Consider the following 25,012-nt stretch of genomic DNA (forward strand, 5'->3'; position numbering starts at 1 on the left):
TTGTATGGTACATTTTGTCTTTATAATGTAAGACCTCCTAACAGCTTTGTACTGTAATATCTTTTCTGAGATGTGAAAAGAGCTGTTTGCTTTGAAGTGTTTGATGTCCAATTGAGCAAAGTGCAAATTAGTCTTTCATGCTTTGTACTTCTGCACTGAGTTTCATTCTGGGATCTCAGAGGCTTTCCAGAAGTAGAAAGACAAGGTGGGTGAGGTAATACCTTTAACTGGGCCAACTTCTGTCTCTCATTAACAGAAATTGCTGCAAAAAAAGATATTACTTCACATTGTCTCTCTGATCTCCTGGGAACAACATGGACACAACGCTGCATTCCTGACTCCAAACAGCCTGCTATAAAAGCATGCAACTTCACTGAAATTTCACCAGAATACATATTGCTCGCTCTCTCTCTGTCTCTCTCTCTCCCTCCCTCTCTCTCTCCCCGCCCCATTTTACTAATGGAGAAATTTGTGTATGGAGAAGTTAAGCCCATAAAAGTGGCCACTGTCTTTGGGAACCTCAATTTTGGTGCCTAACTGCAGACATGTAAGATATCTCATATATGGCATCTAAAAACTGAAGCAATTAACTAGGACCAAAATCATGGAGAACAACAGAAAGACAAACAGGACCTTGACTTCCTCATTGCTAATCCTCTGCTTTAATTCCTAGATATGTTGATTCCTATGATAGAATCTAGCTAGCTGTTTGTATAATATTAAAATATAGAGCAAGAGTGGCCAAACCTATTGAATTTCTGAGCCACATACAATAATTTTTAAAAGTTCAAGAGCTACAAGGCCCTCACAACCCAGCCTGCAGGGTGGGGCTTCCAGAGCATGGGGCTTCAATCCCATGGAGCAGCACCTGCTGGGGCTCAGGACTTCATTTCCAAAGCAAGACGCCCGCTGGAGCAAGTACCTATCTGAAACCAGGTGCCCCAGTGCCTCCCCAGAATGGAGTTAAAGCCCTAAGACTCCTCTCCTCGCAGGGCATTAGCCCCTACCCCACCACCATAATGCATGGCAGAAAACACAAGCTCCCTCCCCATCTGGTAGGTAAGAAGACTGGGGAGAAATCTGGGGGGGCACAGCAAGCCACACTTTAAGGCTATGTCTACACTAGAGAGTTTTGTTGACAAAACCCACAGAGCATCCACATTCCCAAGGCGTTCTGTCAACAAATGAGTCATTCTGTCAGTAAATCCACAGGATGCGGCACTTCCGTCAACAGCATTCAGCCCCTCTCCCATGAGGCAGAACACCTCTCTCAACAGATGCTGTTGACAGAAAGCCAGTCTGGACGCTCCGGGGGGCTTTCTGTCGACAGACAGGGTTTCTGGGACACTAGGCAGCCCTATCTGCTGTACTTCCGATTGGCCATTTTGTCGAAAGAGTGGCTGGGCAGTTTGGCCGCTGTTGATGGAGCGGATCTCAACATGGTTGGCAATCTGGCCACAATCTGTTGACAGAAGTTTTGTTGGAAGATATCTCCCAACAGAAACTTCTGTCAACAGACCACTTTAGTGTAGATATCACCTAACTGTAAAAGATCTGCATGAGGCTCAGGAGCCACGTTTGGCGTTGCCTGATATAGAATCTTCCTCAGATTTTTCTTTAACCCCTTCTCCCTGTTCTGATAAGACAGAAAGATTCCCTGCATCAAGCTATGCATTGAAACTCATTCCTCTTTACTGTGGAAAGCTGGGGCACTATGGAGAAACCATGAATAATTGCAGCAGCTAGATGGCACCAAGAGACAGCTTCACAGGACTCTTGTGCAGTGCAATGAATGAATAAACTGCTCTGGGGATGTCTTGCTTCTGAACTATAATCAGAGAGCTTTAAACACAGCCCCAAGTACTCCAGAATGTATTTTAAAAAAATTTTAAAAAAATCTGTTTTATGAGACAACAAAAGATAACCACTTACTCAGATTGATATAGCAAAATTCTTGTAACTAGAGACACAGGGGAAATATAAGTAGAAACATTTTCTGCTTTCATCAGAAAACCTGTAAACTGAAGACCTGTTTTTAGCAACCAAAATCAATTTTTTTCATCTAAAAAATCATAACAAAATTTGTCTTTCCAACTAAGAATTGAATTTCTTTGTGGAAAGCTGATATTTTCTAAAAGATATTCATGTAGTTGCAAACTTTATTTTCTGTCCAAAAGTTTCAGCAGAAAATGTACTCCCCATTCTTGCAGTTACATACAGCAGATGCCAATGCGTGATAAACTCCATGGAAAAGCTCCATAGTTCAGAGATCTGAATCCTGGAAGGATCACTCAGGAGGGCACCCCTGGGAGATTCTCTTTGCATTGGACTCTCTTTTTCCTCTGGCCCAATTTTTCCGTTCCAGAGGATTCCAAGGGATTTATTTCCCTTATGATTACTGGAAAAGTCACACCTGTGCTTAAGCACTGGCTCTGTGGGTGCTGCAGGGCTGTGGTACTTGTGGGGGACACTGAATGTGTACAAAGCACTCACTGATTCCAATCTTCCCATCTGCCCCTTCCTCTCATTCCTCTCGTCCACCTGTGGCCCCGTTGACCTACTCTGTCCTCGCCCTCCCAGTGGTTCTGGAGCACTACAAACACTGTTCTGTGCTGTTCAGGAAGCTGTGGGAGAGACAGGGAGGAGCAGAGATGGAGTGCACTCAAGGGAGAATGTGGGGTGGGGCTGGAAGCTTGGGGAAAGGGGAGCAATGGAGGCAAAGGTGGGGGTGGAGCAGTGGCAGAATTTGGGGCAGAAGCAAAGTGAGGGTGAGGCCTGGGCCTGAGCAGGCTGCCAAGCACCAGCCTCGCTGGAGGGGAAGTCGGCACCTATGTACCTGTGAGTAAAGTCTTGTCTCTCACTTGGCATTGGCACTAGATTCCCGGAAGAGTGAGAGAATGGACAGCGTCTGGAATCCATACCTTCCACCTGGCTATGTATTTTCTGTTTGGAATCTGTCCTTTTGCCCTCTCACCCTGAGTAGGTAGCCTTGTAAAGAATCCCATTGTCTTTAAGCTTGGAGCTGCATGGGCCCTTTCTATTGGTCATCTGTCTAGAAATTCTCTCCAGCTGTGCGGGTGTGAACAGTTATTGTTATTTGTTGTTAATTGTCATTGTACAGTTAGTGATAACCTGTAGGACATGGGGAACAAAATGCAACTACTGACACAGAAAGAGGCCTTCAAACAAGTTGCCTTTTAAAAGTTCTCAGGAGTACTCAAATCAGCCCTGGCCAGAGGAATGAGAAAAGAGGACTGAAACTTATTGGTGAGTCTCCAGTCGCCGGCAGTATCGATGAAAAAACTCTTTTTGAATTCAGAGAGTTAACAATTTTGTCCCAGATTGCCAGCAGCATAAGAGTGCTGCCTGTAGGGTCCTTGCCAAAACGAGGTCTGCGAGGGGATGGATAACCCCACATTGGAGAGATACAGGTGTAGAAATAACCCTGGGCCCTGGAAACCCCAGTCTCTGTGGCTCCTGGGGGAGGTCCGTTTGGAGGAGAGATCTAAAAGTAGGGTGACCATCCATCCCATATTTGGGACACCAAAAAGGTGTCCTGACTTATATTTTAAAAGGGACGAATTGTCCTGGATTTGGGCCATCCTCCCCAGCTGACCTTTCCACCAGCAGCTGTGCAGGTGCAGCTCCTTGCCAGAGTCTCTTCCCTGAAACTCTGGGAAGCAGCTGGGAGCGTGGGCAGCTACTGCGACCCTGTTGCTTCCGCTTGGCAGCCCGCGGCTGCTGCTTCCCAGGGCTCCTGGGGCAGGCCGGCAGCTGCCACTTCCCTGGGCTCCTGGGGAGCACCAGCAGCTGATTCTTCCCTGGGGCTCCCGGGGACGGTTGGCAGCTGCCACCTCCTTCCTGGCTCCCTGGGGCTTGGTGGTGCTGGGAGGAGCTGCCTCTCCCCACCATAGCTCCCTGTCCCGTATTTGAGACAGGGAGATATGGTGGCTCAATCTAAAAGAGAGTCTCTTCAGGACAGCAGAGTGGTGGGAGACGTGAGGCAAATAAATGCTCACTGCTCAGGAGGAATTTTGCAAGGAGGGCATCCCCATGGGAGGGCTGCTCCCTGAGCTCGGACTCCCTAGCTTGCTGGGGCTTGTAAATCAGATAGCCACAGGGAAAGCCAGCAGCCAGAATACACCACAAGGAGGGGCCAAGTGGTGAGAAGAGACCCAGGAGAGATCATTAACTGGGTCATAGGTAGCAGACATTTATCTTAAAGTGCTCAAGAGTGCCCTTGGGCATGGCTGGCCCTATCCCTACATAATTTGTTGGAGTTGCTGTTACAGACTCTTAGTAGGAGGTGATGCTACCATCACAGACTCTAGCCTCTGTGTGGGGAGGCTCTCCCCATTCACAATATTGCATGATCAAATATTTAGATGAACATCTTTATAAGTGGCCATGTATTTGAGTGGCATGATTTTGGCACAACCTGTTGGAAACGCTTTTGAGTCCCATTTCCAAAAGCACTCAGGTCCCTCAGCTCCCCTTGATGGCACTGAGACTGTGAGTGTAGGGTTGCCGGCTTTCTAATCACAGAAAGCAGAACACCTTGCCCTGTCCCCTCTCCTGTCTTGATGGCCTGCCCCTGCTCCACCCCTTCTTTGAAGCCCCAATCCACATTCACTCCATCCCCTGTCCTTACGTTGCTCGCTCTGCCCCACCCTCACTCATTTGCTCATTTTCACCAGGCAGGAGTGGGGGATTGGGATTCCGAATGGGATCAGGGCTACAGGTGCAGGCTCTGGGGTGAGGGGTTTTGAGTGCAGGAGAGGCCCTTCCATGCTCTGAATCCCTTGGCCTCAGGCCCAGCCAGGAGGCCTCTCCTGCACCCCAAACCCTTCACCACCCCAGAATTTGGCTTGGGGTAGAGGAGAGGCTCTTCCACACTTTTCTCATTCCTCTGGCCTGGGCTGATCTGAGCACTACTGAGGCACTGTGAAAAGCAATTCGTTTGAAGGCCTCTTTCTATGTCTATAGTTGCATCTTGTTCCCGATGCCCAGCTAGGAGGGCAGGCTCTGCGGTGGTGAGGGGCTTGGGATGCAGGAGAGGCCTTTGGGCTGGGGCTAAGGGTTTCAGAATATGGAAGGGAACCTGGGCTGGGGCAGGGGATTGGGGTACAGGAGGGGAAGGAGTTGAGGGCTCTGGCTGGGGATGCAGACTCTGGGATAAGGACAGGAATGAGGGGCTTGGGGTGTAGGAGGGGACTCTTGGCTGGGAGGTGGGGATGAGGGGTTTGTATGGTGGAAGGGGACTCCAGGTTGAGGCAGGGAGTTGCGGGGTAAAAGCAGGCACAACACATGCTCTGTGCTGGGGTGCGAGGTCTGGGCTGGGGCCAAAATGAGGGATTTAGGGTGAAGGAGGGGGCTCTGGGCTGGAACAAGGAATCAGGGTGTGGAAGTGAGTGTGGGCTCTGAGAGGGAGTTCAGGTGTGGGAGGGGGCTCAAGATTGGGGTAGGGGATTGGGGGGTGCAGGAGGAGGTTTGGGCAGTGCTGACTTCTGGTGATTCTCAGGAAGTGGCAGCATATCCCTCCAGCTCATAGGCTGAGGCATGGACAGTGGGCTCTGCATGCTGGCCCTGTCCACAGGCACTGCCTCTGCAGTTCCCAATACTCAGGGTGGGGACAGCATGTGGCGCCCCCGTGATGTTTTCTCAGCTTAGGAGCTAGCGCGACATGCTGGCTGCTTCCTCAGAGCCATGTGGAGCCAGGTCAGGAGCCTGCCAACCCCACTGTACTGCCAGCTAGACTTTTAACAGCCTGTTCAATTGTGCTGACTCAAGCTGCCAGGGTCCCTTTTTGACCTGGTTTTCCAGTTGAAAACTGGACACCATGCAACCCTATGTAAGTGCTTAGCAGCTCTAAAATCAGGCCAAAGATGTTTAAAAATGGTCAGCCAGAAATGGAGGCATGCCTTATAAGTGACTGCTTTTAAAATATTGGCCATATTTAAAAGGCATCATTGAGGCTCCTCTATTTTTCTTCTTTTCCTGGCATTCTCCCAGAAATCTTACACTGCAAAATGAAACAGATGCAGATCAGAAATTCACCACCCACCCTCCTCTGTCTTATTTCATCCTTGAGGCCTGCTCTCTATCTGATCACTGCAGTGTCACAAGTTGATCCATGGACACTTTGCCTGGCCCTGAGCAATGAGGGTGTCGGGACAGCTCTGGGGCCCCTGGAAGGTGGGGGGCTAGGCAGCCGGCTCTCAGCACCACTTGGACTGACTGTGTGGGTCTCCAGTGGTGATTTAAAGAATGGAGGCAGCCCAGAGTCCTAGCCCCTTTTAAATGGCCTGTCAGCAGCCCAGCTACCTAGTAAACTCACTTGGCATCATTGTCTTTGCCTAGCAGCACCACTTAATCCCTCTTGCCAGAATGAACTGCTGTCTGCAGCAGTATCCCCACCATGGCATGGCACAGTAGAACTCTCCGTACCAGTTCAGAGAGGAAGGTACTAGGACTGGCACTAAATCTCAGGCATTCTGCTGGATGTGAAAACAAGAGCACTCCCAGACACTGACCTATTTATTCTTCTTCTTTGCTAGGAGAGCAGTGTTTGTCCTCCTGCTCTCTTTGTGAGTCACCATGGAAACTAATGAGAAAGGAGTCTCTTTCAAGGGGATCCCCAAGAAGAATGGCTCAATATCACTGTTTCCTTTTGGCACAGTTGTCTGGGACAGTGTTCTAGCTGTCACAGTCTCCAGGGTTATTTACAAGAACCTGAGAATGACCTCTCCTGGGGGATTCAGGCATGGGAGAGCTCAGCAGGGGCTCTCTGTGCAAACACTCTCCTGCCTCCCCACTCCTCTCTCTCCCCTTCTCCCACGAGATAATTCCTTCCCACCACAGATTTCTCTGGCAGGACTAAAAGATACCAGAGCAGGGAATGCAAACATCTGGCAGTTGCTAGTCTGACTCCTGTGTCAGATCAGGAAGGGAGCCAAAAGCCTTTCCAACAAAGCCAGCCTATCTCTTACTAGATATTTTCCCTTCTCTTCTCCCATCTCCCGCCCAAAAAAACACTCCAACCTGCTAGTTCCAGTGAAATTGAATTCAGTACATAGGGATTCTAGAGCAAGGAATTCTGCTCATCTCCAATTCCTGGTCTGCTCAGGGAACTTTACTTGTTTAGCATGCTTTAACTTACTGGCGTGACTGCTCTGAAAATTGAAATTCCCTATGGATCCTCTAAGCCGGTATATGGGCAGCAACACATTCTCTTATACCTTGCCCAAGCCCTGATCTCCCAGAAACACTTGCCAGGTTCAGGAGAGAGTTCAGTCTCTGGCGTCCACTCAGGCTTTGGCCTTTGTAGGGGGAGGGTCAGAAATGTAAATTGTATTTGTAGGTTTTGGGGTATCGCCAATCTGGCTATGTGAAATTGGACTGGGACCACCACTGCTTTTTGCATCAGTCCCCTAACGGTCACCTGATCATAACAGCTTTTGCTTTCTACAGAATGGTCTGAATTTGAACCAGCAATCTAGAACTGAAAAGTTCTATGCCCTATTCCTAGGTTCCAGAACCAGCGACATTTGTAATGCCTCTTCAGCTGAGTTTGGGCTTAGGCCCTGATGGAGTTTCTCCTCCCATGGGCGGTTACATGCAGTCTTGACACCCACTGCAACGGAGCTTGATACAGTTTTTCCATGCAGTATGTAATGTGTGACGTCACTTACACAGATAGTATTTACCTCTGTAGCTGTGGACTCACAGCAGGGTGCATAGAGCACACTGATAGGTGAAAACTAAATGTGCTGCTTACCACCCAATACCAACCATACCATGGTCACACAAAACAAATATGCTACCAAGTACCATTGTCCTCCGCTGCCTGTTTACTCCCACATTGCCTGCTCCTCTTCTTTACACATCCACAGTTTTGTCTTCACTGCTAAAAAGGTGCTTTTTTAACTTGAAGTAACTAATAAGTGTGAGATATTCTGAGATTAAAAACACACTAAAGACTAGGCACTTTAGAAAAAATTAATTTTATCAGGAGGTAAACCAAGAAGTAAATAGTCCTATATGCCCATCAGGGTTTGATCACAGGGAGTTTGCCTTGTAAAAACTAAAGTGCCTGGTCTTCACTGTGTTTTTACCTTGGGATAGATAATTTGTTCATTACCCACAAGGTAAAAAGATAAAAAATACCTTCTTCAGCAGTGAAGACTAGGCCTGTAATAAAGGTCTGACACACACAGGCATACTGTTAAGAAACAACTTTATTTCCTAATCCCAGTGTTATGGTCAAGTCACGATAAGAATTACTTGAAGTCTGGAAAACATATCAAAATAGCGAGAGTTTGAAGAAGCTCCATTTATTTCGTGTATACAAAAGAAGAGCAAGACTTGATTACAGTCTGTGCGTACCTATGTAGAGAGGTGATTTCTGGCAGTATTTTTTCTTTCTAATTTGGCAGAAAAGGGCTTGACATAACCCAATCTAATGCTTGGAAGTTGAAATTAAAGCAATTCATATTGGAACTAAGGTGCACTTTTTGACAGTGAGGACAATTAACCACTGGAATAACTTTCCTAAGAATGTGGTAGATTCTCCCTCACATTAAGTCTTTAAGCCAGGACTGGACACCTTTCTGGAAGCTATGCTACAGCTTAATTAGAAGTTACGGGCTTGAAGCAGAAATGACCAGGTGAGGTTCTGTGGCAGTGGTGGGGTAATCTGATTGCAGGCCACAAAACATTTTGCTGATGTTGACCATCCAGAGGCACTACGCCCCACAGCTTCCAGTGGCTGCAGTTCATCACTCCCAGCCAAGCTGTGTCAAGCAGCAGCCACCACCTCTCTGCAGCCCCTTCACTGGTAGGCACAGCCCCAGCAGTTCGTATTGTCTGGGAACAATGAACCCTGGCCACTGGGAACTGGAATATGCCACCCGCAGACCGTCAATGAAATCAAAATGTCTTGCAACACATAACTAGATTACCCTTAATGTGGCACACAGGCTGCAGCTTGCCCACCACTATTCTAGGGGCTGAGTTTACAGGCTATCCCCTTTAGTTTACTGGGTGGACTTTGGTACGTCTGTATGCAGAAGAAAGTCAGGTCTAAACACAGAACCAAATATCCTCAGACTACTTAGTTTAGGTCACCCATATCTAGTTTGCAGCAAAAAGACTGTGAATTCTGATTGAGATGTTGCACCTCTGTAGCAGTTACCTTAACAGCAGAGGATCAAGATTTCTTCTACCAATTAAGTAGTTTATAATAACAGCAAAAGTTCCCATCAGCATGGCTGGCTGCAAAGTAATTTTCCCACATTAAATCACACCAGCTGACATGCACATACTTTTGAGGTGCCCTGCTTTTGAAGTCAACATGATCTTGTCTCCAAGGGAGTGTGGTTTGGCAAAAACAAGCGTGACTTGCTGGAAAATATGTACAAGTGCAAAGTAAATGGTGTAATGTGTTTGTAAGGACAATGCCATGTAATGCTCCAAAACCTAAGTTTAGACTGCTGTTTAAATCGTCCACCTACTACAGAAGCAGAATTCTGAGATAACATTAAATAAACAAGGTTTAGATAATATCATTGATTTAGGGAAGAACAGGGAGGAAGAAAGGAGCTAAACCAAATCTTACCACTCTAAGCAACAGTACACATTAAACCACTCAGTAACACCCAGGTTGCAGTTCTGCAACCCAGGAATGGCCCTTGATCTATCCAAGTTCAACTGTAGTCTCCTGTCTCACTATCATAGCACAGTTCAGCTGGAATCCCAGCAGAGAAACAGTTGGCAGCATGCCAGGCACTCAGTACTAATAGAAAGGCTGACTTGTGTGATGAAATCAATAACATTAAAAACAGTATTAGATCAAGATTTTCAAATTCGGATGCCTAAATCCACACTTGGGCACTTAAATAAGTTTGATTTTAAAAGGCGTTGAGAATCTAGCCGCTTCCATTGACTTGTGGGGAAGCTGTTAGGCTTACAAAAGTTTCTGGATTTCAAGGACCACTTAAAATATTGATCAAATCTGGCAGCCTGTCCTGCTACACGAGAAAGCAGACAATGATCCAGTGGTGCATGAGAAAAATAGGAAGGAAGCTGAGCTGAGACAGGCAGAGAGCTGGGCAGAGGTAGACAAGGAATGGCAAGAGACAGAAGGTGAGGGCAGGGACAAGTAGGAATATGATCAGAGACGGACCTGATGATTATGACATTACCACTTTCAACCCAAAGACATTCCCCGAGTGATTCCCATTTCTGCTGCTAACAGTACCCAGAATAAAAGGACTCTGGTTCCTAATACTGTGTTTATGTTAATCATTATTCCTGTTGGTTAAAGTATTGTAATAAATAACCAGTGGCAAGGTGCCTAAGAATTCCCCAGAGAGTGTCCTTTAGGGGAGAAAGGAACTTCTTGTGACTGAGCCGTTCATTTTTGTCACCCTGGTCCAGGTTCATAGAATTTAAGACCAGAAGGAGATCTTTACGCTCATCTAGTCTGACATTCTGCACAATACAGGCCATAAAACTTCACCCAATAATTTCTCCATCAAGGGTATACTAGCAGAGCTATAGAAATGTCTCTCTCTCCCCCCTAGCTTAGTGTTGTCTGCAGACTTGCTGAAGGTGCAACCCAGTCCCTCATCCAGGTCATTAATAAAGATGTTGAACAACAAGAGCCCCAAAACCGAGCCTTTGGGTACTCTGCTTGAAATCAACTGCCATCCAGATATTGAGCCATTGACCACCACCAGTTGGGTCCGACTGTCAAGCCAGTTTTCTATCTATCTTATAGTCCACGGATCCAATCCATACTTCCTCAATTTATGGACAAGAATGTTGTGGGGGTCTGTCTGATTTTATGCACAAGACAGACTATAGAACAGTGGTGGGCAACCTGTAGCCCATGTTGCCGCCCATCAGGGTAATCTGATTGCGGGCCACAAGACATTTTCCTGATGTTCATTGTCCATAGGCACCACCTCTGGAACTCCCAATGTCTGTGGTTTTTCCTTTCCCATCTAAGTGGAGCTGAGAGGGCAGTGCCTGCCGGTGAAGGGGCCATCAGAATGTCCTGGCTGCCATTTCCTGCAGCTCCCATTGGTCTGGCATAGCAATCTGTGGCCATTGGGAGCTGTAGAGGGCAGTGCTTATGGACATGCAACATCAGAAAAATATCTTGCAGCCCATAATCAGATTACCTTGATGAACTTCAGGTTGCCCACCACTGCCTTAAAAGCATGCACAGAAGGCTGATTTTGTATTCTCTCCAGCAGTGGGCAATAGCAAGCAGCAGACACACACACCTCAGACAGCTAGCCTTCTAGTGCTGTTTCAATAACAGACTCTGCCCTCGTGTCCAGCAAGTGTGTTCTGTAGATCTGAAGAGGTCTCTGCTAATGCCTAGCTACCTCAATAAACATTTGTTATGCTATAAGGAACACCAGTGTTCCTTATAAGTTGTGCACTTGTGTGGCTGCTCAAGAGAAATTCAAATGCTGCCCAGCTGATTAGCAGAGCACCTTTAGGTAGGTTTTGTGTTTCCATTAATGGTGCACATAAAATTATTCTGCACACGAATGAAAAAAATCTACACGTGGATGGAAAACATTAGGAGGAAGATTGGTTGACATCCTAAAAGCTTTGGAGAGCATGACTTTGTTTTCCGCAGACTTTATGCAAACATTGTTGCAGCTGGCCTGAGCATGCAGGGAGGGTAGGTTCCTCTACAGGACTGTTAACCAGAGGTAGACTTCTTCTAGAACATCCAGCAAGCTGCAGCAAGCACTTACCTCATCTCCTTTCCTTGCATGTTAATGCCACCTGAACTCAGGTTATAAGCCCTTTGTTAGACCCCAGCCTCTGCTGCTCCCCACCACTCTTTCACTTGTATGTACAGTGACCTGCAATGAAGCATGGAAATTTGGAGGAGGCTAACACCCAAGCCGTACTGCTGGCAACTGTGTATCCAACTGAACGGGAGGTGAGCTGTGATGACCAGCCAGGACCTTAGGGTGCAGGAGTTGGCTGCAGTACACTATTTCTGCACAGTTCTGGGAACTGCTCTTATGGGTGAAGGACTTCATGCTGCTGGTAGGATTCTCTGGCCAGACAAGGAATCAAGGCTGGACTAAGCTCCGCATATACCAGGCACAAAGAGTCTGTCTTCCAGCCATTCCTACTAGGTCGGGGGAGTTCCCCAGCCTGCCTAGCTGTGTCCAAAGCAGCCTTGGGGGGCATTTGGTGGTGCTGAAGCAGACTGGTGAACCTGCACACAACGTAGGCCAATGAAGACCTCCTCTGAAGCCGGTGGCCAAGGAGGCAGCTCAAAGTGGCTGAGCCCCAGTCACTGGGGGCCATGGAGAGCAGGGGCTTGTTTTCTTCATATCTACCAGAGGTGGGAAAAGTACCCGAAGGATTACTTGAGTAAAAGTTTTTGCAGACAAAGACCCACTTTGTCAGATGCATGAGTGGGGAGGTTTCAGAGGAAGATTTAAAGAGGGGGTCTCAGTAAAGGGGAGGGCCAGAGCTGACAAGGTCTATCCAGTCAGGGTGCATGTGGCCCATTGTCACAGAATCACAGGGCTGGAAGGGACCTCAGGAGGTCATCTAGTCCAGCCCCCTGCTTCAAGCAGGATCAACCCCTACTAAGTCGTCTCAGCCAGGACCTTGTCCAGCCGGGACTTGAAAACCTCAAGGGATGGAAAATCCACCACCTCTCTAGGCAATGCATTCCAATGCTTCACCACCCGCCTGGTGAAGAAGTTTTTCCTAATATCTAACCTACGCCTTTCCCTCTTCAACTTCTGACCATTACTCCTTGTTCTCCCATCTGACACCACTGAGAACAGTTTCTTACCCTCCTTTTTAGAGCTCCCCTTCAGGAAGTTGAAGGCTGCTATTAAATCACCTCTAAGTCTTCTCTTCTGTAAACTAAACAAGCCCAGATCCCTCAGCCCATCCTCATAGGTCTTGTGCTCCAGACCCTTAATCATTTTTGTTGCCCTTTGCTGAACCTGCTCTAGCAAATCCACATCCTTTTTACACTGGGGGGCCCAAAACTGGACACAATATTCCAGATGTGGCCTCACCAGGGCTGAATAAAGAGGAATAACTACTTCTCTTGATCTGCTTGAAATCCTCCTCCTAATGCACCCCAGTATGCCGTTAGCTTTCTTGGCTACAAGGGCACACTATTTACTCATATCCAGCCTTTCATTCACCATAACCCCTAGGTCCCTTTCCATCGTACTGCTGCTGAGCCAGTCGGTCCCCAGCCTGTAACAATGTTTGGGATTCTTCCGCCCCAGGTGCAGGACTCTTCACTTCTCCTTATTGAACCGCATCAGATTTCTTTTGGCCCAGTCCTCCAATTTATCCAGGTCCCTCTGGATTCTCTCTCTACCCTCCAACATATCTACCTCTCCCCCTAGTTTTGTGTCATCCGCAAACTTGCTGAGGGTGCAACCCAGTCCCTCATCCAGGTCATTAATAAAGATGTTGAATAACACCAGCCCCAGAACCGAGCCTTGCGGCACTCCGCTTGAAACAGACCGCCATCCAGATATTGAGCTATTGACCACTACCCGTTGGGCCCGACCATCAAGTCAGCTTTCTATCCATCTTATAGTCCAAGGATCCAATCCATATTTTCTTAACTTATGGACAAGAATGTTGTGGGAGACCGTATCAAAAGCCTTGCTGAAGTCAAGGTATATCACATCCACTGACTTCCTCATGTCCACAGAGCTTGTTACCTCGTCATAGAAGCTAATCAGATTGGTGAGGCAGGACTTCCCCTGGTGAATCCATGTTGGCTACTTTTGATCACCTTCCCCTCTTCCAAGTGCTTCAAAATGGATTCCTTGAGGATTCCCTCCATTATTTTCCCAGGGATTGAGGTAAGGCTGTTGGGTCTATAGTTCCCTGGATTGTCCTTCTTTCCTTTTTCAAAGATGGGCACTACGTTTGCCTTCTTCCAGTCATCTGGTATCTCCCCCGATCTCCAAGAGTCTTCAAGGATAATGGCCAAAGGTTCAGCAATGACTTCTGCCAATTCCTCAGTACCAGTGCATTAAATCCAGACCCATGGACTTGTGCACATCTAATTTTTCTAGATGGTTCAGAACTTGTTCCTTCCCCACAGATGGCTGCCCCCCACCTTCCCATACTGCATCATCTAGGGCCATCATTGGGAAGTTGACTTTGTCTGTGAAGACTGAGGCAAAAAAAGCATTGAGTACTTCAGCTTTTCCTGCATCATCTGTCACTAGGTTACCTCCCTCATCCAGTAATGGCCCCACACCTTCTCTGATAACCCATTTATTGTTCACATGCCTGTAGAAACCCTTCTTGTTATCTTGTTATTGTCAGTTGATGTAGAGTTGTGAACATTGAGAGGAGAAATCAAGTCAGTTCACTGGGGGAGATGTGGCCCATTATCAGCAGCTAATGTGGAGATGTGAACATCAAGGAGAGAAACTGCTTTGTGCCGATAATGGGCCACATCCACCCTGACTGAATAGACCTTGTCAGGTCTGGCCCTCCCCTTGACTGAGTCTCCCTTTTTAAATCCTCCCCTGAAAGCCCCCCCTCACTCATGCATCTGATGAAGCAGGTCTTTGCCCAGAAAGCTCATGCTCCAAAATATGTTAGTCTATAAGGTGCCACAGGACTTCTTTTTCAAAATACAGGCTAACTCGGCTATCCCTCTGATACTTGGGCAAAAGTGAGACTGCTTTCAAGTCTGGGTACTTGACTACAATAACGTGATGTGTGCGCTTTGTGGAATGTGATGCGTGCACTTTCACTCATGTACTTTTCCAGAGGGACATGGGTGACTTGTACTTAAGTACAGCCCCCCCCGTACTTTTACTCGAGTAACTTTTGGGGTACTTTTCCCCCACCTCTGACATCTCTTCACGTTTATCTCCCACCCAGCCCGGGGCGCGGCCTGCGTGGGGGCGGGGGCTGAAGGCTGGGTCCAATCCCGGCTCTTCAGTGTTTCCGTTCTCCTGGGGCCCCCCCCCGGCCCCGGCGCTGGAGACCCCGCCTGGCCCGTTGCCTCCCGCAGGGCCGGGGAAGGGGTTAAAAGCGCGGGCCCGATGATGTCAGTTCCTGTGGCGCGGGGGCGGGCTACCCTTGCCGGCCGAGCCGCGCTGAATGGGACGGGAGCGAGCAGCGCCTGGCTGCTGGGGCGTCCGCGCGGGAGCGCGGCCCCGCTCCTGAGCCCCAGGCCGGAGGGCAGCGGCAGGGAGCCTTTCCCGCCGCTGCTGTGCCGCGCCGGCCGGCCGGCCGGCTCGTGGGCTCCAGCCGAGCAGCCTGCGGCAGGTGAGGCCAGGGGCGCGGGCTGCTGGCCGCGGCCGGTCCCGGCACCTGACTGCAACGCGTCGGGAGCGCCGGGCGCTCGCTGCTGTGCGCGGGGAAGCCAGGCGGGGGTGGGGGGCGGCGTGGTGCGAGCTGGGCGCTGGGACCGCGGGCGGGACGCGGCTGTAGCTCCGCGGAGGAGCCTCCGGCTGGTGCGGGGCGCCCGTGCGGAGCAGCTGACAGTGGGGAGCCCTCAGCCTGCCCCACCCCGAGCCGGACTGGAAGGGGGCGCCGAGCTGTGGTGCGCACCCGCGCCCTGCGCCTGCTTGGCGCATCCCAGCCTGGCTGTACGCGCTGCGGGGGAGGGCACGGGGAGAGCTGCCAGCCCAGGAGCGGAAAGCCGAGGGACGGCGGTGCTCTGTGGGGCCGGGGTCACCTGCTGCTGGGCCAGAGGCGCGAGGTACGGGGGAGGATCAGCGCTGAGCTCTTTCTGGAGACTTCCCCGGTTCGGCTGGACAGAGCCAGCGCCGTCCCGGAGTGAAGGCTTGGGAACCGCGCGCTGAAGCGCGCCTCCAGGGAGACACTCTGGGGCATTGTTCGGGCAGTTCCGTGTATTCCCGCTGGAGTCTCTTCTCGGAGTCGAACACCCCCCCACCCCCGCCAGCAGGGACCGCTTAGGCAGGTGCTCGAGCGTGGGGAGATGGCAGTAGTATCTCTAGTTTTCATTTTTGTCGGGAGTAAACAAAATTCACAATGCATTGGACTGGATCTTCCTAATACTCTGCATGCTCCGAGAGCTGCATTCTAAAGCTTTTACCATCTTCTTGCGTAGTCGCTTGTTCTGTGTCCTTTTCAACAGGCTTTTAGTGGAAAATGTGGGAGCTTTCTCGTTCAAGGCTAGAATATGAGAAAGTTAGATACTAGGAGTCACAAATTAACCACGATGTTATGACTCTGATTTGTATTTTTCCCCATCTGGAACTGGACTTAAGTCCCCTAGTTTTTGGATCTAGAGTTTGGAGTCAGACTAATTTTTGCTGTTAATCAAAAACTTCTTAGGTGTAGCAAAGATTTTTAAAACGTAGGTGTCTAAGGATGGGTTCCTAACTCCTTCTTTATGCATTTCAGTATGTGTCCTGATGAAAACAGTGTGTTTAATATCTGATAGCTCTCATTGATATCAGTAGAAGCCTGCTTAGAACTTTTGAAAATCAGGCCACTTAAAGTTTCTAACAATGTATTTAATAACCTAGGTTTAGAAAATCTTTCCCCTACTAGATTAAATAGCAGCTTTCTAATTTCACAAGTACTTAGAAAGCTGTTACGTCTGAACTTTTAATTAACATTTCTATTATTTTTTTTCCTCTTAGTGGGATTAGGCATTCATTGGTCTTAGCTTTGTAAAGCAAAAATATCCCAAATATTTAATGGGTGGCTGGGGTGGGGTGGGATGGGGTGGGGGGGCATCAAATCAGGAAAAGGAACAATTCAGCCATATAATTAGATTGTGTGGATTTTCCATCACTTAGGCTTTAAATCCAAACTGGATATTTTCTAAATGATATGTTATAGCTCAACCAGAAGTTACGAGCTACATGTCAAAATTATTGGGTGAGGTTCTATGGTCTGTGTTATGAAGGAGATCAGACTAGATGATTATAACAATCTATTTTAGCCTTAAAATCTGAACACATGAAGATGTGAGGCTAAAATCTGTTTAAACCTAGTGTAAAAAGAGATCAGAATTTCACTTATGATCTCTGTCCAAAGAGCCATTTTAGAACAGAGTTAGGGTTAACTTCATTGATAAGGCAGCAGAGTTATACAATGATGTTTAACCTTTCATTACCATTGCATGCTCATGGGATTTTGAGTAATGGTGTCTGTCTCCAGTGTCTGTATCAGGCACAGTGATGTAGTAGCAAATGTGTCTAGAGGGCTGTGACTAAATGTATGCATGTGGTATGGGACCATGGTATGGATCCTGTTGCTATATTTATTGCATTGGGTTGTGCAAAATGTGATGTGGAGAGGAATTCACATTCAGTATAGTTTTGGTTCTGGTTGATTCTATGGGGATTCCCCCACACTACAATACAGATCCTAAGCAGTGTAATTCCCCTGTATTAAATGAACATGCATTCTGACATGGAATTCTGATTTTTGAGATCATGTGAAAATATGGGTGGGTGAGCCCCCAGTATGGGGGGGGAAGAGATGCTGGGGGACTCAGAGCTATATCCATGGGTTGGGGTGTGATGATGGGGGCTCCCTTGGCTTCAGCTCTGCTCCAGCTGAATTTAAGCTCTGCTCCAAAGTTGTTTAAGATTTAAAAATGAAGGCAGAATACAGGCCTGGCCTAGAATAGGAGATTAAGTTGAATTTAAGGGTCTAAGGTTGATTTTTGTAAACCATCAGTCTACACTCCATTGCTCAAGAGGTTGATTTTAAGGGGCTCTAACATCGACTTTCATAATGCTGCTTTCCCTGCGAGTAACTCCTAAAAGTTGATTTTTGCAATATCAAACTATACAAGTGCAGATGGCAGTGTAGTTAAAGTTGATTTTATTAGCCTCTGAAACTGTCTGACAGTGCCCCTTGAGGTGTCCTTTCTGTCATCACTGTGCCACCACTGCTCTCCAGGTGAGCAGGAAGTAGGTGGCAGGAAGCAGTGGTCATCAGCCTGGGAATTTAGGTTAGATTTCCTTTACTCTCTGGCCAGCATGGTGAGCAGATGTGTCAGTCGCATATCTGCAGCACACAATGTAGCCATGAGCTTTCAGGTTTGTGAAAGGGCCCCAACATGGAGCCATCAGGAGCTCTTGAACCTCATCTCAGTGTCTGTGTGTGTGTGGGGAAGGGGGGGGGGCGGGAAGGAAGCTATCCTCCTCCAGCGCAAAGCCAACAAAAGAAATGCTAAAATATTGCCAAGCATGATTCTCAGAGGCTACAGCAGGGACACTCAGCAGTGCCATGCAGAGATCAAGGAGTTGAGGCAGAGCTACCAGAAATGCAAACAAGCAAACTGTCGGTCTGGGGCATCTCCCCAGAAATGCCGATACTATGGTGAGCTTCACACTATTCTGGGGACAGACGTAACCTCTTCCCCAGAAGATGACTTGACCCCTCCTTACAGAGGGTTCCTTGGGAGGATAATCGAAGCGCGTCCTGATTTGGAAGAGGTGGACAAAAGCAGGGTCCTGTAGAAGCAGAGCTTGAAAGCCAGGAGCTGTTTCTCAACTTGGAACCCATCTCCTTAACACAGGATGTGGCTGCAGGGGCAAATCCAGATCCTGAAGAGAGCATTTCTGGTTAGTATGCTGTTTTTTTTTCCTACTGATAATAGTATGTTGCAGTTGAGCATAGACCCTCCACCCCACATTTCCCTTAGAACAGAAAGCAGTCAAGTAGCACTTTAAAGACTAGCAAAATAGTTTATTAGGTGAGATTTCATGGGACAGACCCACTTCTTCAGACAGACACTTCTTCAGTCTGTCCCACGAAAGCTCACCTAATAAACTATTTTGCTAGTCTTTAAAGTGCTACTTGACTGCTTTTTGTTTTGATAGTGTATAGACTAGCACGGCTTCCTCTCTGTTACCCTTAGAACAGCTTGTTAACGTGCCTGCGGATGGAACGCTTATTCTGTTTGGACAGAAAGCTAAGGTCTTAGACAGGCACTCTTGGATTCTCCTAATGAGACTTTTGGGGAGATGCTACTTCTTCCTGTTTCCGCAGTGAGACACCTTACTGCACCAAGCCACAAGTAAATTATCTGGAATCATGGCTCCACAGAGCACTCTTTTAAATTTTCCAACATTGTACCCAGACAGAATGACCAGTTTTTCCTTGTCCCTTTTTCTTATTGTGATGAGGCTGATGTCTTGTTTGGCAACCTAGAAGGCATGGAGAGTTTCGTGAGTCAATAATATTTTTGCATGTGACCTACCCAGTGCAGACTAAAACTCATGCATGAAGCTCATCGTAGTATCAGCATTTCTGGGGAGATGCCCCAGACCAACCATGAGCTTCTTTAAAATCCAGGCACTGCGTTAAGCAGCACGTGCTCCTAGGCAACACCCCCACTATGGACAACCCCCCCCGCCCCCGTCTGGTGGGCAATTGGACCTTCCCCTGGGTCACGTGCACGCCTGGAATGACTTTTAGTGATTGGTGTTTTTTAAAGACAAAACAAAACAAAAAAATTCTGGAGCAGCCTCCTTAAAATCCAGGTGCTGCTTTAAGAATGCTGTGATGCAGCTGCCCACTCCGCCCCCCCTGCCTGTACTGGCATCAGTTGGGACATGCAGCACCTTTCTGCCCCTCCCCCAATATTGCTTTAAGAAGGCTGGGCTTGGACAAGTGGTAACATATTTTTCCTGCCAACTGAAGATCATTTACCATGGCGCTGAAGGTAAACCTCAGCCACGGAAGAGCTTAAATCATTATGATTGGAATCGTGCTTTCTGCAGTCTTAAGTCACCAGAACGACCTTGGAGTTACAATATGCTCTTCCATAGAGACAGCCATTCATTCAGTCAGTATGGTCGTTGTTCTGAGTGAAGATAAAATTGTTGCCATTGACAATGCAATTAATATTTCAACATTTATTTTTGCAGGACCCAATCTTGCTAGATGACAGAGAGGCCCTAGTCCTACCCATCAGAGGCTGCGCCAAATGTGGAGGAGGAGGAAGAAGTAGTCCTGGCCTGAAATGTTGGAGGGTTATTTTTATGTTGTAACAAAGGAAAGCTGACTGACTGGAAGAAAACCATGATGGACTGTCGGGCACAAATGCATGCTTCATTCCTGTCCGTAATGAACAGGCAGACTGAGTTGATTGAGTTGTTGATTGAGAAATCACAATCAATTACCTCTGCTTTAATGGAAGTGGTGCTTGAGAAAACAAAGTCAGTGAACTCTGCACGCACAGCCCAATACATGCACCAGTACATGCTATCTTATCCTTACAGATTACCTTACCCTTTTGGGGGCCCTGTGTCCCCAGGCCACTCCAGGCACCATTGTTACATGCCACCTTTACCCCATTCATTCCTCCCCTAGATGGGGAGCTGCTCCAGGCATCAGCATTTTATAACTCCGTCAACCCACTCAGCCCACTTCCCTACTCCTGGGTCTACATTCCCCACCCCCCATTCCAATCTATGCCCATCACTTCCATACCTCTTCCCTCCACACATCCCTCCTCCTCCTCTTGTCGTGGACCCAGAATGAGGGGGGCAAGGTCATGAAGAGCCCTGCACTCTAGCCCCACAAAGTTACCCAGCAGGAGAAGGCTAACCTACAATGAATCATGACCTTAATATCCTTATGTTTTCCCTATACCCACCACTCTGCTGTTGGTGCCCCCTAAATAAAAAAAATATAATTTGGAAAACTAGTTTCATTTATTAGTTGGTGTGCTTTGGAGTTGGGTGGGTGGTGGTAGTGGTCATGTGGTTAGAGGGGGATTTCATAAAAGGCAAGGAGACAGCATGAGTGGTGTAGTTGGGGGGAGTTACAGTTAACCCACTTCAGGCTCATTCACAAACTTCATTTTCAAGGTATCCCTGATTTTCAGTGCCTTTTTCTGGCCTTTCCTTTTTTCCCTTGGGGTAGGCTGCTGATTATTTGTTGCCAGAATATCTGCTTCAGTCTCCTGTGCAGGCCTGAAATTTTTCGCCCTTGACTTGCAAATGTTACAAAGAATACAGCAGGCCCCAATGATAAGGGTAGTGTTTTCTTCATTGGAGGGTAAGCAGGTCAGAAGGCACCTGAACCTGGCTTTTAAACAGCCAAAGGCACATTCTACCACCATTCTGCACCTACTCAGCCTGTAGTTAAAGAGCTCCTTACTGGAGTTCAGGGCACCTGTGTATGGGTTCATGAACCAAGGGAATAAGGGGTAAGTAGGGTCACCCAGAATCACAATGGGCATTACCATGCCCTCAATCTTGATTTTTCTGGTCTGGGAAGGAAGTTCTGCTTTGCAGCCTTGTAAACAGACCAGAATTCCTAAAGATTTGTGCATCATGCACCATTCCCAACCATCACATGTTAATACCAGTGAAATGACTTTTGTGATCCTGCAACACCATAGAGAAATATGCCTTGCAATTAATGTACTCTGAGGCCTGGTCATCCGGTGCCAGGATGGGGGTGTGCATTCCATCTATGGCCCCACTATGGTTAGGGAACCCCATGGCATCAAATCTGTCCACTATCTCCTGCACGTTCCCCAGAGTCACTGTCTGTCATAGGAGAAGCTTATTGATTGCCTTGACTACTGGGACGACAGCAGTCCCTACTGTAGATTTACCTGCTCCAAATTGATTTCCTACTGATTGGTAACTGTCTGGTGCTGCATGCTTCCACAGAGCAATTGTCACACGGTTCTCAACTGTCAAAGCTAGTCTCATGCTGGTATCGCTGCACTTCAGGGTGGGAGACAGCAGTTCACAAAGTTCCTTGAAAGGGGCCTTGTACATGCAGAAGTTTCACAGTCACTGCTGATCATCCCATGGCTGCAAAACAATGCAATCTCGCCAGTCTGAGCTGGATTCTCAGGTCCGGAATCTGTGCTCCAGGCTCTGCAGTGCTTCCAGTGCTGCCAGAAACTCCACAGTGCTTCTCTCCAGATCTTCACATCCATCAGTGCCCCCAGCAGCAACGAGCTGATGTTGCATGGGCAGTATGTTCAGAAGATACTGCATCACAGTGTGGGAGCTGAGCATGAAATACTGCAACAAACTTTGAAGCAACTTGGTATCCATGTTAGTGTTTGTAGTGTCAGATGGCAGTCAATATAAAACCAAGTGAAAATGCTGTTTTTCAGCAGGAAGTGGGAAGTGAGGGGAATACATTCTGGGATGATATCAGAAACACAGAATCACTTGCAGTGACTCTTTTTCCACACAAGACACTGACACAGAATCCCAAAATGCAACAGGTCTACAGGAATTGTGGGATAGGTGCCCACAATGCACTGCTTCCAAAGTCAGCCTTAGGCCGCACACTAAATTAACTTTGTGATCAGTTTAGGACACTCAAATTAGACTTTATAATCTCTAGTGTTAAAAAGTTGACTTTAACAAATTTGATTTTGTTCCCAAGTGTAGACATACCCTCAGAGGTGATTGCATCTAGAGCAGTGGTTCTCAGCCAGGGATATGTGTACCCTTGTTGGGTATGCAGAGCTCTTCTGGAGGGCACATTAACTCAGTGTTTCTGAATCTTGGACTTATTTTATGTTCATCTATATTTTTTATTTATCCTTTGTGCATAATCATAGGTATGATGACAAGTTTATTGCCTATAGGCAGTTTCATCCAACCAACCAGTTGCAATTATGTTGTTTAAACAAATGTGTTTCAACGGTAGAAAAAAAGTGTCTGAAACTTGTAGGTATTGTGGATACTTTTTTTTTTTTAATATGAAAAGGGGGTACTTCATAAGAAGTTGAAAAACATTGCTCTAGAGGACCAAGTTATTTCTGTCTGGCAATGGTAGAGTGAAAGCTCATGAAAGTTCAAGGATTTTGCCTCACTTCTTGAATTCTTGTTCTCTCACTTAGGCTCTAGTCCAGCAAAACACACTGTAAACACAAGGTCCCATTAAAGTAAACTGGACTATAAAGTTAAGCATGTCCTTGAGTGCTTTGCTGGGTTGCAGGTTCAGTAACTAGGAAGTCATGTCTTTGAATGTTTTTGCCTTTTCTGTAGCTTCTTGTTCTAAGGTTATAGAAGGAGGCTAGGCAGCACACATCAGTACATTATTGTAATGTTGCTTGTGGCATCTAGGTGGCTGAATTTGATGATTCTACTACATTTTGTGTGTGAGATGACATGCGTAAGTTTGGAAAACAAACCTTAAAAAATCAGAACTGTACAAGCAGTCACAGAGAGCAATAAAGCAGGTCAAACACAGGGTTTTTGAACCTTGGCTGTGATCTTATAAAGTTCTGTATTAATCTCTTTAGATGTGAACAGGACTTAGTATTGTGGATGTTTTGTCTTTCACTTCTTGTTTGTTCCCACTGAGAGACGGAGGAATCTGTGTACATTACAGCAGCAGGATTTTCTAGGTAATGGGCCCAATGTTGCCATACTAAGATAACGCACTATATCATTCCTGAAAAATGTTCTTGGGATCTCATACCTGAGGAAACTGGGGTCTGAATCTTCAAGCATCAAATTACTATGAAAATAACATTTCGACTGCTGGGCTTGTACTTTCCATCTTCCTTTGCTCATCCAACCTTACTAGCATCATTTTATGAGGTTTCATGATAATGCATCAAAATGTTTTCGCTACCACTGCTTAATTTATGGTGAAAAAGATGGCAGGGCTCAAGATGGGCAGCCAAAAAGTTGCAGCTGCTGACTGGGCACCCAGTTCTGAAAGCAGCATTGTCATCAACAAGAATGAAGAAGTTAAGGGTGGCATTGTATGGTATTTCCACCCTTATTTCTGAAATGTGGCTGACTGTATTACCTTCAGATGAAGGTGGCTGGAGAGTGGCAGCTGCTGGCTAGGAATCCAGAGGGGTTGGAACTATGAACTTCCTAACCTAGAGTTGCTGGGCTCAGCTCTGGAAAACCTGGGCACAAATTAAGCACTGGTTGTAACCAGAGTTTCCTCTAACTTTTTTTCATCCAGAGGTAGAATAAATTTTATGTGCACCAAGGCATGTGTGCATGTGCACCAGCAATAGAAACAGATGCTGTGCACTGTGGGTGGCTGTGGGCACTCTGATAATCAGCTGGATGGCACTTGAATCTCTCCTGGGCAGCTGCCCAAGTGCTCAACTTACTGGGAACGCAGGTTGTAACACCGGGGTGTGTGTTTAGGGGGTGAGGGGCCAGGGTATTGTGAGTGAGAACTTTTGGTCTGGATGGGAAAGTGCCGACCGACAGCCTTGGATATTGAAACCCTCTATCTGTGTAATGAACAGCGGTACAAGTATACCATGCTTCACCACCAGTCCTGGAAAAGACCACTTGCAGGGTATGAAAGGAAGTCAGTATATGACCCCATTCAGTTCAGCCTCTCTGCTGAGACTGCCAACAAGACCACTTCTTAATGATAGTAGTGCCAAAAGTGTGTATGATAGGGAGAGCTGGCCACTGGGAACTGAAGTGAACTGCAACAACCAGCTCATGCCTGAAGATAAAACTTGAGTACCTCATTGCAGCCTGGGTAGGTACTGATATGAGTATTGTTCATGCAATTATCCAAAAATTTAAATTTCAAATAAGTTATTTTACTTTCCATATTTTCATGATGTCTTAACAAAGGTGGATAGGGGTTTTTTATTACTCTTCCATTTACAGGTTGGGAAGCATGGGGGTGGAAATCAAGCACAGAGAGAGAAAATGATTTTATCCTAGCATGAGTCAATGTCAGAGCTGGCAGTAGATATTCCTGTGTCTTCTCTGTAGCACCTTTAGACCTTAAACCTGCAGTGGAGGATTTAGATTAAAAATGTACTCTGCACACACAATAGCAAGTAAGCTCCCAAAATCCCTGCTACTACTGCTTAGATCAGCTGCATTCCCTCTATGTGCAGTAACTTTTAAGATTTTTGAGGCTGCCTCTCTTTCTGTTCTCAAACAGTAACAGGTAGCTGTGTTAGTCTGTGCTCCAACAAGACTAGTCTTTAAAGTGCTGCATATCTGCTGTTTTGTTTTGTTCTCGAACAGTTACTTTCCATTGTGAAGAA

At 47.1% G+C, this 25,012-nt stretch overlaps 1 protein-coding gene and 1 long non-coding RNA gene across 2 annotated transcripts in view; one reads left to right on the forward strand and one right to left on the reverse strand.

The window, feature by feature from the left end:
* Nucleotides 1-25,012, reverse strand: part of TMEM229B (transmembrane protein 229B) — a 193,545-nt gene that overhangs the window by 90,654 nt on the left and 77,879 nt on the right. The gene's annotated exons all lie outside the window — the stretch shown is intronic.
* LOC142014538 (uncharacterized) lies at nt 15,135-20,648 on the forward strand. The gene is made up of 3 exons (XR_012645979.1): nt 15,135-15,315; nt 18,428-18,602; nt 19,911-20,648. It is a non-coding gene; the product is annotated as an uncharacterized LOC142014538 (long non-coding RNA).

This window comes from Carettochelys insculpta, chromosome 6, assembly GCF_033958435.1.
Source record: "Carettochelys insculpta isolate YL-2023 chromosome 6, ASM3395843v1, whole genome shotgun sequence".
NCBI lineage: Eukaryota > Metazoa > Chordata > Testudines > Carettochelyidae > Carettochelys > Carettochelys insculpta.